A 12,547-nucleotide genomic window follows, 5' to 3' on the forward strand; every position below is an offset into this window, starting at 1 on the left:
GTGGGGTACTCTCAAGCCCTTTCACCTCTCCTCCGAGGAAGAGCTGAGAAAGGAAAACAAAGAAATCAGCTGTTGCCACCAGCTAACTTAAAAACATGTGCACAAACCTCTTAAGACACAAAAATACAAATCCTGTTCTTAAAAAAGGTAAATTTTATTAAAAACAAAAAGAAAGAAAATACATCTGAAAACTCAGGCTATTGCTAGATTTTTAAAAGAGCAATTCCAATAATTAAGCACCCAAAATAATTTTCTGGGGGTTCAGCTTAAAGGTTACAAGCAACAAAAGCATCTGGGGTTAGCACAGAGGAATCCACAAGCCATAAGAAATAAACCTAATCACGTCTTTCTACACATTTTCTGATCTACTTACATATCTGGGTTTTCAAATAAGCAATTTCTAGGTATGATTCTGATGATTTTCATACCTGGCCTTTAGCTTCTCATGGCATAACTGCTGCCCTGTTCCCCCCTTCCACGGAAAACAACAACAGACCCACAAAGGGGAGTTTGTTTCAATTTTTAAAAGTTCTAGCTGTCCCATTGGCTCTTTTGGTCAGGCGCCCACTCCCTTGCTTTTAACTATGCAGGGAGACTATTTTAACCCTTTACAGGTAAAACAAGCAGAGAACAGCCACCAAAAGGGACTTTATAGCTAACTGGCTGGCTGGGTATCCATAAATGAGAGCTACCCACCCCCTTCATTTATCACTCCCCTAAATGTGTTGTCTGATTTTGGGGGTGCAGAGAAGCCACAGATCCTGTTGAGTATGTTGGCGTTCTACAGCTAGTGGTTGCCATGAAAAGGTTCACAGTTACCTCCAGCAGTGATGCAGTTATTGCCAATTTCATGTGTAGGGACAGGAGGAAATTCCAAGGGGAGGGGAAAAGAGTGAGGGAAAAGAATTGCAAGGGATGGTGAAAATTTCAAGGGCGGGGGAGGACAGAGGTGTAATGCTTGGGTGTGACAAAGTTTATCTACTGAAGTTGTGCTACTGGGTGAGTACCCTTTTCCAAACACATAGGTACACTGGGCACCATGCATATAAGTGCATGAGGATTAAGACAAAAATTTAGAACTCCAAAGCTACTGAAATAATTGCATTCAAGCTTAGTTGACTTGTTTGGTCTCAGTGAGATCTATAAAAACAAGCCAAGTTTGAAGCACCTCAGCAGTTTTAAAGCTACCAGATCTGATTCACTCAGCCATCAGGACCTGTGTTTAGAACCCCTGGCAGCAGAAAGTCTGGATGGATTGAGACCAGTGGGGCAAACCTCCGACAATTCCTGCTCTGCCAAGGTCCTGGAGCTGCTCACCACAGCTCATCAAGTGGGCAGGGCTAGCCAAGGCACTGACAATACGGGGGCTGCTCCTAGGAGATGCACTGAATCACTGTATCTCCTCAAGCACTGGGGCGTCTATGGAGCCCTGGCAAGCCAGTCGACTCCTGCCCTTCCTTGAGGACTGATGTCACCTTTGATGCAACTGTCCTCCTAGCACCAGGGCAGCAGTGCGGGCAAACTGTGCTCCCTGTGCCCACCTGGGGGGATTAAGCCAATTAATAATACTTAAATTCCCTAATTGAGCATACAGGGACATGGTCTGTGCACAGTTTCCAAACAATCGTATATGTTAAACCACCGTCAGCTTATGACTGCAAGCCAAGCAACCAAGGGAGCAGGCCTCAGGGAACAGTCCAGGTCCGTGCTAACCCTGCAGCCAGAACTCTCCTGGAAACGGGAGGATGTGCTGCTTTTCTTTCCCAGCCTTGCTGAGCTCAGACTCCGGAGTGGATTTTGCTCAGATTTAAAAAAACAAATGTTCTTTCCAAGAGAGACCCTGTAGGAACGATTCAGTGCTGGGCCCTGCTTTGCAACCTTAACGATAGCAGGTGCTACAGGTTGCCCCAGCTTCTGAGCAGACAGGAGGAATTTTTGCAAGTTTTTAGGGCAGTTAAGCAGCCAAGTCCTAGTGAATTCACAGGACATTGTGCGCCTAACTCCCTTGGGCTCCAGAATGCCAGCAGTTATTTCCTTGTTCAGAGAAGATTCAGACTTCAGTTTTTTCCTGATTTTATTTTATTCCCGGCATGTGCGTGGTGTTGCTCCTGCTAATGCTTTGAACCAGGATGAAAGCAGCATAAATGCTCACACAGATGTAGCGTGACTTTCATCAGTCCAACCAAGCAGCTCTGAGTTAAAGTTCCCACCAAATGAAATATGTGGGTGTGTTAACTGTCCCCCTCCCCCACAAAAGCCTTTGGCAAGTACCTTTGTGTGGGCTGTCGATCCAGATCACTACCCTTCCAGTCAGGCAGTGTGTGTCACTCCACTATTCTGCGCTTGAAGCTGATATCTGCAGAGGCTGTGCGGAGGGTGGGGGGTGGTCCCCTGTCGCCCAGCTGCTCTTTGGCACAAAGGACTCTCTCTTCCCTCTGAAACACAAGGGAGGAGATGCTGATTTCACTCACACCGATGTGACCCCCACCCCCAAATCACTAGTTTCACCAAGATAAAACGAAAGCGTGAGAGCCCGCCTGGGGTAACACCTCTGCATTCAGCAGGGGTGACGTTGGGAAAAAGGGCTTGAGTGCTTGCTGCTAAGTGCCAATCAGTCAGTGGTTGGTGATTGGCTATTCTGTTCACGTTCGGCACCTTTTAGTCATCAAGCTATTAACCTACTGGTGCCGTAGGAGTAGCTGCAGCCGTTACCCCCGCAGTGGGTTCCCTGCTCAGATAATTATGTCTGTAGCATTAGTGGTTTGTGATCTTTACCAATCTTCCTAAAAATTAGAGCGAAAAAGACTTACTCACCACCTACTGGGCACCAGAACCATGACTAATCAGTAGCTCAGGCTTGCAAAGAATAACTTTTTCCAGACAAATTTGATTGCTTTTTTGGACAGGCTTGCAAAGCCAGTGGCTGAAGGGGCTGCAATAGCCAGCATACATTTAGATTTTAGGACATGAATTAATTTAGAGAGGGAGACTTTCATGAGATGCGGCGTCAAAGTGGCTGGGCTGTGAGCAGTGTCTTGTGGATTGGCTTAAAGTCCTAAAGGAAGAAATGCGTAGATTTGGGATGAGTGAAAAGATGTCTACTGGGGTGCAGCGGGGGTCAGTTCTATTCAGTGCTTCATTCCTGATCTGGGAGAGAGAGAAAACAGCACATCAGGGAGAGAAATTAACTGGTAAACTGACAGTGAATGGGGAGCACTTTCAAATCCCAGTAGGTGGGCAGATTTATGCTAGCTTGGCTCACACTAGTGCTCTAAAAAGAGCAGTGTGGCCATTGCGGCTTGGCTGGAGCTCGGGCTCTCAGGGCTAGGAGGTTGGGTGAGTTTGAGCACCTGACTGCAGCATCCACACTGCTATGTTTAGCATGTTAGCGCGAGTCTGTCGGCCCAGATGCAGGGTAGACATACCCACCAAAGGAGCTAGGAGGGTAGAGCTGGGCCTACGTGATAAAGGTCAGTGTAGGACCAGCGAAGTCCGGAGAGGTTTATAAATGGGGTTTTGGGTTGAATCTGTCAGCAGGTCCCATGCTCCCCTTGGTTTCTGTGATGGGAGGGGAAGGGAAGCCTGTGGATGTGGCTGGGGGAGGTAAGAAGAGGCTGCATACATCTTCTCGCTGCTCCGGACGCTCCTGTGCAGGCATCCGAGCCCAAAGGTGGGAGAAGGCAGAGGCTGGGAGCCAGTCACGCTCCTCAGGATTCTCCCTCTGCCCAGCCCAGCAAAATTACTGCAAGGAGAGACTGCCTCTATCGGATGGGTAAGGCAGCTGTTGCCTTGGGACCGAAGTGCAAGCACAGTTAAGGAATAAGAGCCCAGAACAAGTGGGGTTTCTCTGTCCTCCAGGCTGGCATGGCCTTGGGAATTTAAACACTCAAGCACTTCAGCCTTCACAGAGCTCCCAGCAAGGAGCTCGAGGGAGACCGTGTAAGGGGTCCCCCTCTGCTCTGGGCAGGCTTCCCCTAGGGAGGGTGCTGGGGCAGTGGCAATCAGGGCGCATGCTCTGTGACTCCTGCGGGAGCTGGGCTGCCAGAGGGCTAGGGCTGAAGGGTGACAGCGTGGAGACATGGGCCCTAGCATGTTCCTCCCACTCCAAAAAAAACCTTTGTTAATAAAGGGGGAGGCAGGGAGCCATGGGCCAAGGAAGGCAAAGTCCTTCCCCCCCACTTTCTGGCAGAAGAACAAAGAGATCTCTTGCTTACCTAGGTAGGGGTAACTCAAACAACACCATGGACAATGTGTGCACCCCCCGTTCAGGGAGGTTAGCCCCCTGCCTCCTCTGGCCAAGGCCCCAACCGCACTCTACCCCCCTCCCACTTACTGCCTGGCCTTCCGGTGCAGTCCTGAACCCAGGCCAGCTCGCCAGTGCCCGGAGCAGTCCAGAGGGGCCCAGAGTCCCAGCCAGCTGGCTGGGGCCGAGCCCTGAGCCCTGGGGGTCACCCAGAGGAGCTCTGAGCCCCATCTCGGCCTGGCCCTGGGGTTACAGCGCGGAGCATTAGTGGAGGTTTGGGGAGGCTTATCCTTCCCCAGCATCCATTACCTGCTGCCCATGCACAGGAATCTGTATTACCAACAGGCAGAATAATCATTGGGCTCAGTACAGGGGTTACTGGGTGAAATGCAATGACCTGTCATGTGCAGGAGGTTAGACTCTATCTGAAACTCGAGGAATGTTTGACTCTCTGGCTGTCCCAGGAGGAGATTCAGCTGGTGAAAATGAAAGTTAATGTGACTGGAGGGGAAACAATTGTACCGGTTCCACAAACAAGTGACAAATCCACACTGTTCATTTAAGGACGGGCCACGTTTTTAACCGAATGTGACCTACTGAGTCCAAGAGAGTGAACATGTGCTTGATAATGAGCAAAATGAGACCAGTTTTTGAGCAGAGGAGATTTACAATGGAAGCCACAGGCAGTGACTTTTGTTTTTACCGGTGAGTGATTCTCTTCACCCCTCCCCCCTGTGCAAGCAGTGGACGGGGCCTGGGGAGGGCGGGGGGAAGAGGCCAAGCAGGGATGGGGCCTCGGGGCAGAGTGCAGGCAGGGCCTTGGAGGGAAGCGGCTGAGTGAGGGCGGGGCCTCGCGGTGCAGCGCTGGCAGAACGGGGGTGGGGCCACGGTCTGGGCACCAGGGCCCACAAAAGATTAATCTGGCATTTTAGCTTTTCCTTTCCTTAATTTCATCATGTTAATGAGTGCCCGGTCACTTCCCGAAAGGGAGGGCCGCTTGGTTTGTGAAATAGTATGTCAAGGGAAGTAGTGGAAGCTCCATCACCTGTGTCTTGTTCAAATATTTGGCTTTGGTGTTCCTGACTCCTGGGGTTTGCTTTTGGCAAATATGTTTATTTGCAGGTGTGTTTGTGAGAAGAGCAAGGGTTGTGAATGCTTATGCACATGCTGAACAATGCCAGAAGTGATCAGTGGCATCTGGAGAGCTCTGTGTGCATCTGGAAGACAATGCCATGTGACACATGGTGCAAATAAGCAATTACGAAGAACAAATACTTAGAGTAATAGTTGTAGTGAATAGATGACAAACTCTCACTGATATGGGACCATCTTTGGCACCTAGGTGCTGAAAGAAACAAAGGTTTTTAAAAAAGATGTTTTCTCTTATCGTTTTTCCATACATAAAAGGCAACCGTGTGCGTTCAGTCGGAGTGAGCCTTGCCTAGCATTAACAGAAGAACAGTGAGAACAGAAGTAAAGTATCGAGAGAGAGCACATGGTGTGACCAGGCTGACCTGGACGCAAACTGGCTCATCAGCTGGGGTGGGGAGTGTCTCTCCATTTAAAGGTGCAGCTAGCAAACCAGTCAGATCAGATGTACATTTTTCTCTCTCCATCGCCCCAGATTGCAGGGTATGAACGTTTCTAGCTTATAAATTTTTCAACGGATTCTTTCCTGGGGAAAGTTTTTTTTTTTAATCAAAAACAAGCCCCCATCAGCTGAAATATTTGATTGAAGTCTTCATACAATAAATCTGAGTTGAGTCCCCTGTAAAATGTGGCCACATGGAGCCTGTTCCCAGATCATTCCGACAGAAAAAAGGGCAAAGTTTGGTTGTTTGTAACTAACTCAGCCGGCTCTAGACTGGAGTAGGATGGGCTTTGCTAACAGTTCCCCATTGTGCAATGGAGATAAGAGCTCGTCCGTCTCTCACAGGCTTGTTGTCAGGATAAATACATTGAAGGTTGTAAAGTGCTTGGAGGTCTACTGATGAAAAGTGCTATATAAGCGCTGGGTGTTATTAGTATTAGTATTATTTATTTGCATCCAGGCATCCGTTAAGGCCAACAGTGCCTTACAGCCCTGAGTTCAGACACACTGGTAGGACATATTTAAACAGACCACATTCCCTGAAGCACCCTATGCTCTGAAGTAGTTCCCCCACCCCAGCAGACTTGCACTGGTTAGCATGGTGGACTGAGCTGTGAAGCCAGTTCCTTTTCTTCTTAAAACAGTGTTTGAACTGCTTGGCTCACAGTGGCTCCATGAGCGGTCATTTCATTTAGAGCCGTGTTTCTCAAACTGGGGCCGCCACTTGTGTAGAGAAAGCCACTGGCGGGCCGGGCCGGTTTGTTTACCTGCCCCGTCCTCAGGTCCGGCCAATCGCGGCTCCCGCTGTCTGCGGTTCGCCGCTCCAGGCCAATGGGGGCTGCTGGAAACACTGATTTAGAGGGTGTTGGCCCATATCATCAAAGGTAGTTAGGCTCCTCACTTGCATTGCTTTCATCTGAAGGTAGGAGCCTAAATAATGAGGCTCTGGCTGTCATCTTGTGCTCTAGAATCTTCCATTCAAGTCTCTAGCTTGACGGTTGTAAAAATAACCTACAAGGTATAAACCAAGAGTGACCTGATGCAGTGAAGTCTATGTGAGTCTGCAACCACCCTGAAGCAATAGCTCTGAGAGGTGGGACCCTGTTCACCTCAATTGTGCGTAACTCTTAAGACCAGTGTTATTTCACTGCTGATCAAGGCCAGCCAGATGAAAAGGGATAATGACTATGCAAATGTGTGCTATCTGCTGCCAGTGGCTTGTCTTTTGGTTGACTCCATTTGGTGAGGATTGGATTGTAAGAACTTGGGAGAGTACCAATACTAAAGTAAATTAAACCAGAATAACTCACTACATGTGTGCACACACACATACTTCAACCCATGCCTCTAACTCCCAGGTGAGGGAAATTTTCACGACTGGTGATGAGAAATTTTTTAGCACTTCTGAATTGTTGGCTCTGAAGAGAATTAGAAAAAGCCAGAGGACTCTGGCTCAAAAGCTGACTCAAGGGAACACAGAAATATCATGTTGCTCTTTACTCTCTTTCTGGGGAAAGAAAAACTCCACCCTTGGCTCTCAAAATGGACTTCAAAGTGTTCTGAGGGAAAGGAGACACTTGGATACATTCACAACTAGTCTGAAGGTCCAAACATGGGACTTTGTGTACTGTACAACCGTCTAGACCTCTTTGAGAGAAGTGTTCTAATTAAGCCATTCCTCTAGACAAGAAATGGTTAATGAGCTTCATCTAATAGGCTGCTACTATCACCATGAACTTGGGAAGCATGCTCTGAGATTATACCCATCTAAACATGAGTTCAAAGCCCTGGAGATGGGAGCTCCTGGGAGAGAGGCTCAGGTTCCTGAAGATGTAGTGCTACTGGCACCTAGGCGTAAACCTCTGGACAGACCTCAGATGCTTACTGGTCCCCTGTATAAACGTGAGTGTAATTGCCTGGGCAGATTCTGGGGTGACATACTTGCTTCAGCATTTCAAGGACAGCAGCTGATGGTTCCTGCCTGTTCTCTCTGGAATACAGACTGCAATTGCTAATACTAGAATCTTTCCAAGGATTCTAAAGTTTGGGGAAACCTGGGTTTGACATGAGGTAGAGAACTACTTGGGGGATCTACAAAAATCTACTTGGGGGATCTAGGAACTCCATCAAATCCCCTATGGAGGTTATGAATAGAGCCCATCAACCCAAAGCCACCAGCTTCCATTGCTCTCCAAAGCTGGAAAGCTTGCTTCTGTCAGGTGCGCTAAGAACAACAGCTGGCCAGTTTGTTGGAAAGGAAGGAGCTGAGGTCCACATTCCTTTCCCCAGGAAGAATTTCCTTTAAAGGGCTGATTTTGCTGCCCATGCATACAGCACGCATGCTCCGATGCGCCTCATCATGTAGTCTCTCTGTGCAGTAATTGGCTATGATCTTTGCCACTCTGGTTCCTGTATCACATCTGTGAGCTTGCTGCTGTCCTCTCTAGAGTCCTCCCTTAGGAAGGGTTAGGATTGAGGTTGGGGGCTGGGCAGAGGGGGCAGACGCTTCGGATGGGAATGTTAATGGAATAGACATGCAGACTATATATATATATATATATTCCCTTCCTCCCAGTCTATATTTCTCTCCAGAAAGTTCAGTTTAAGCTGTGACTGCCCTTTTCCTGCCTTTTGAAGTCAGAGAGCTCCGTCCATGCATGACTTCTTTAATGAATATAAATATAGTGAAATATAAATAATACGACATGCCTGAAATAGCGTCACCCCTGAGCATTCAGGCATGAACGTCATGGAAAGAGGGGGGAAAAGGCTTTTTATCTATTTTGGCATTTTTTTGTTTTTTGAGGTTTGTTCCATTCCTTAGGAAAGTGCAACCTTTGCCATGGATGAAAATGCGCTGACGCTTTAAAAAAAAATAAATAAAAAGGAAACTGACCCATGGATTGAAACAAAGTGGAAAGTTTTCCATTGCAGGGGTTGTCATAACACTGCAGGACAGTGCCCATAACAGTGTGGTGAGAAGCGGTTTTTATCAATGCTCTCCACAGAGATCTGTGGGTTAGAGACATCTCGCCCGTGCTGTGACAGCATTTTAGAAATCCCAGCAAACAATGAAACAAAGGGCAGACCAAAACAAGCTGAAAAATACACCCTAACCAAGACAGCTTGAATCAACACTGATTTGAAATGCACGTGTCCAAACCTCTTCAGGTTGGGCTAAGCACCCCAATCAGGTATTTATGGCTTGAAGATTCATTTGAAGCTGGTTGGGGATTGGGAAATTCTAACCAGAAAGATGAAAGCAAATTAACTGGAAATGGTGAGGCTTTTTTTTTAATGTGGCCTGTGAATTTAAGGGAGCACTAGGGTTTTGGGCAGAATAAGAACTGCAAGGACATTGCTAGGTGATGGATCACTCTCTGGCTTATCCCTCAGTCTGAAGAACCCAAACAGTCAGGACAGAAAGAGTGAGAGAAGGGTTAAACAAATGCATGGCTGTTTTCCGGGGCTCCTCCTCTTTCTTCTTGTGTTTCTGCTCCATTCACACTGAGCAGGCAGAACAAGTGTGTTGTCCGAAGGCAGGGAGGCTGAGCTGGACCGGCCGAAAAATACCAATTCTGCAGTTGATGGATTGAGATCCACCTTAACAGGGGTAGCTGGAGCTAGCAGGCTGAGCGGGCTAGTGCTTAGACCAGCAGAGACAACAGCTGCCACTGAAGACAAGCTCCATCCCAGAACAACATAGGAGGATTGGGGAAGAAAATAGACACCACTCCACCAATCTCCTGCCCCAAGCAACCCTTTTCCTGCCAGCCACGTCTAACCTTTCTGGATTACAAGGGCCAAGCGCACAGAGGGCAGAATGGGTTTTCCAAAGGTTTGTTTTTCTATCCTCCCAACCAAGGGAATAAACTAGAAGGAAAAGCCTGGGGCAGCCTGCATGGTGCTGAGAGGTAAGGCTGAACTGGGAATGACAGTGTCCATGCATTCTGTGTCTAGCTGCACTCACCCTGGGGAGGGTTCCTTGGAGCTGCTTGCTCAGTTAAAAGACAAACGCTGCTGCCTGGTTTTACTTAATGATTGTTTATGATTCAGTTTGTGATAAGGGAGCTGAGCTGCTGGCTCATTGTGCGGAGCGGAGCGGGTCTGCAGTAGAACTCAGTGATAAGGGAGAACACTGGAGCCCCCACAACTGCAGCTGGCTGGGCTGGGGAGCACGGGAGGGGGGATTCTATTGAATTCTAACTGTGTCCATCTCAATATGCCTCAAAAGCTCACCTGGAATGAAATGGGTGCTGTTGGCCAGCCTGAGCATGGGCCATCATGTGGGGGTGGCGAGGGAGAAGGAGAAACGCCCCCAGTAAATCCTGCTTCCCACGGATTATGGACCTCTTTTTATCTAAGCTAAATTTTAGGCTTTTCTGTGGAAGATAGGAATTCAGGTTTTCCTTAAAGTGTTGTTCTCCTCTTAAAAAAGGACTGTGTAAAAATAGGACCTTCTTTTTTAAACCAAACCAGTCCCCCTCCAATGGTTCTTAATTGCCTTTGCTCAGTTTAGGACAAAAGTTTTCCTTCCTTTGTGCTCCTCTTTGAACTGTAGAGCCAGCACAGCTCTGAAGGAGAGAGCTGAGCGTTACTGTCTGTCTCGTGCATCAGTATCAGAATTGTCTCCTAAGCCCCAGTCTGTCCCATTGATTGCAGGCAACAGGGTTATGAGCCATCAAGGAAAGCAAAATCTGAAGACAGTGGGGGTAGCTCAGTGTCACTGAAGGCTCTGTTTAGCCTGCAGAACCTTTATTACCGGCAGTAATATGCAAGATGGAAAGAAACCAGCTTGATTCTCAGCACCCAGGCTGAAGATGTAAGGCTAGCAGGTAGAATAAGTCTATTTTGACTTGTAAGATGTGCACACTTGATAGGACTAATCGAGAGGCAAACATGCCATAGATAGTCAATATTTGGGGTGCAAACTCCCATCAGGGCCTTTGCTGAACATTCTCCTCCCAACGTGTACTTTCATTTGTGTACTTTGGTATCAGACTAAGGAGGTTACGAGGTCTGTTGGTTAGCACCAAGTCCTGGGGACCCAGAGGGTATGGAACTGAGGCCTTGTCTTCACAAGGGGAAAAGGTGTGTTCTTACTTTGAGTTAAAATGCTAGTGAAGACAAGGCAGCTTGCAGTTTTCATATGAGTTAGCAGGTCAAGTTAGAGATGAGGCTCACACATAGTCTTTAAAGGGACCTGCTAACCCATGTGGAAACTACAAGCTGCCTTGTCTACCCTTACACTTTACCATGCATTGTTAAGCTGAGTTACCTAAGTACTCGGGCTAAGTACGCACCTTTTTCTCTAGTGAAGACACAGCCACCGGCTGGGCAGTGATGTCAGGCAATCCCTTTGGCTTGCTTCTACTTAAGTGAAAAATACTGGGGCTGTTTATGTTAGAGGAGAAGCATGAGATGGGACATGACAGTATATAAAATAATGAATGGGTTGGAGGAGGCTGATTAGGAATTTGTCCTTACCTTGTCTCATAATGAAATCGAAAGATGGTAAATTCAAAACTAATAAAGAGGAACACCTTTTCACAGAAGGCACAGTTACCCCATAGACCTCATTGCCACAAGATACCATTGAGCCCAAGAGCATGGCAGGATTTTAAAAAAGGATTGGACATTTACTGTGGATGCCTCTGGAAGTTCTTGTTATCCACGTAGATTTTTTTTTTTTTAAGTTTTGGAAGGGTTGTAAGTTTTCTTGATTCGGAGCCTGAGCCAGCCTCAAATTAATGAGGATTAGGAGGAAAACTTTCATGGGGTTATGCCCTAATTGACTACAGCAGGGTCCTGTGAAGCATCCAGTACCAGAGAGCAGAGACTGGTCTACATGGACACCTGGTCTAATCCAGTCTGTTCCTATGTCAGGCCGACAAAACTATTCTGTAAAAAGAGAAAAGCAGGAAGGTCAGTAGGCACTAAGGTGCTGTGTGCGCTGAGCTTTCTGACAGTGCTGTGAGGTTAGCCACACTGACCCGCCTCTCCCTGCTGTTCATTGGGTTCCTTAGCCCACAGGGGGTAGGTGTGCACCTGGGAACCTTAGACCTATAGTCAGACCAGGGTTGGCCCTAGCAGTGGAAAGCAGTGCTGCTGTGGGGTGTGTGGGGGGGGAGAGGACATACAGGTATTTTTACAGGTGACTTCAATGGCATTGGGCAGGTCTGTGTTTATTGTGTGTCATCAAGTCTGATATCAATTGTGCTCTGTTTAAGTAAAAATGCCTTTTTCTGAACTGTCAGCCCTGCAAATTCCCTGTAAGCTGATGGGCCGATGCACCAGTCGAGGCTGGTAAGTGCAGCCCCCACTCTGGTTCAGTTTGAGTCTTGTGTCTTAGTGCAACATAACTCAGAACACTTGGGAACAACCACCAAAGATCTATCCAGCTTTCAGTGAGCTGGGAGGGGGGTGGAGGACAGGCCATTCCATCTAGGGAACCCCTATGGTGCCAGATTCCCTTTGCTTTGATAGTCCACCCCCAGATCACCCATGTGACGAGCAAGGCACTTGGGCTTTGCTTGTAACCGTTTACGTGCTGAGCTTGAAGGAGTGCCTTTCCACCTCATCACACATACTTTGGGAGCTGAGAATTCCAGGTAGGATGGTGCCCACAATAAATTAATAAACAAGTATTGAAATCTGATGCACAAGCGGGGCAAAGACCCCACTAGGTGTTAGTGGCTAAATGGGCTTTTCAG

The 12,547-nt window shown here is 47.7% G+C and overlaps 1 protein-coding gene and 1 long non-coding RNA gene across 7 annotated transcripts in view; one reads left to right on the forward strand and one right to left on the reverse strand.

The window, feature by feature from the left end:
- Positions 1-2,277: 2,277 nt before the first annotated feature.
- Positions 2,278-4,564, reverse strand: LOC117882573. The gene is made up of 3 exons (XR_004647047.1): positions 4,334-4,564; positions 2,815-3,147; positions 2,278-2,435 (listed from the first exon to the last, which is right to left on the reverse strand). It is a non-coding gene; the product is annotated as an uncharacterized LOC117882573 (long non-coding RNA).
- Positions 4,565-9,319: 4,755 nt separating this feature from the next.
- DGKG (diacylglycerol kinase gamma) overlaps positions 9,320-12,547 on the forward strand; it is a 132,559-nt gene continuing 129,331 nt past the window's right edge. For 3 of the 6 annotated variants that reach the window (XR_004647046.1, XM_034781014.1, XM_034781021.1), the window contains exon 1: positions 9,320-9,748. The gene's annotated coding sequence lies outside the window, so the exon portion shown is untranslated. Of the gene's footprint in view, positions 9,749-12,383; positions 12,446-12,547 lie in introns of those variants that run through there. The other 3 variants (XM_034781018.1, XM_034781020.1, XM_034781016.1) reach the window with 3 other exon arrangements.

This window comes from Trachemys scripta, chromosome 9 (genome assembly GCF_013100865.1).
Source record: "Trachemys scripta elegans isolate TJP31775 chromosome 9, CAS_Tse_1.0, whole genome shotgun sequence".
Classification (NCBI taxonomy): Eukaryota; Metazoa; Chordata; order Testudines; family Emydidae; genus Trachemys; species Trachemys scripta.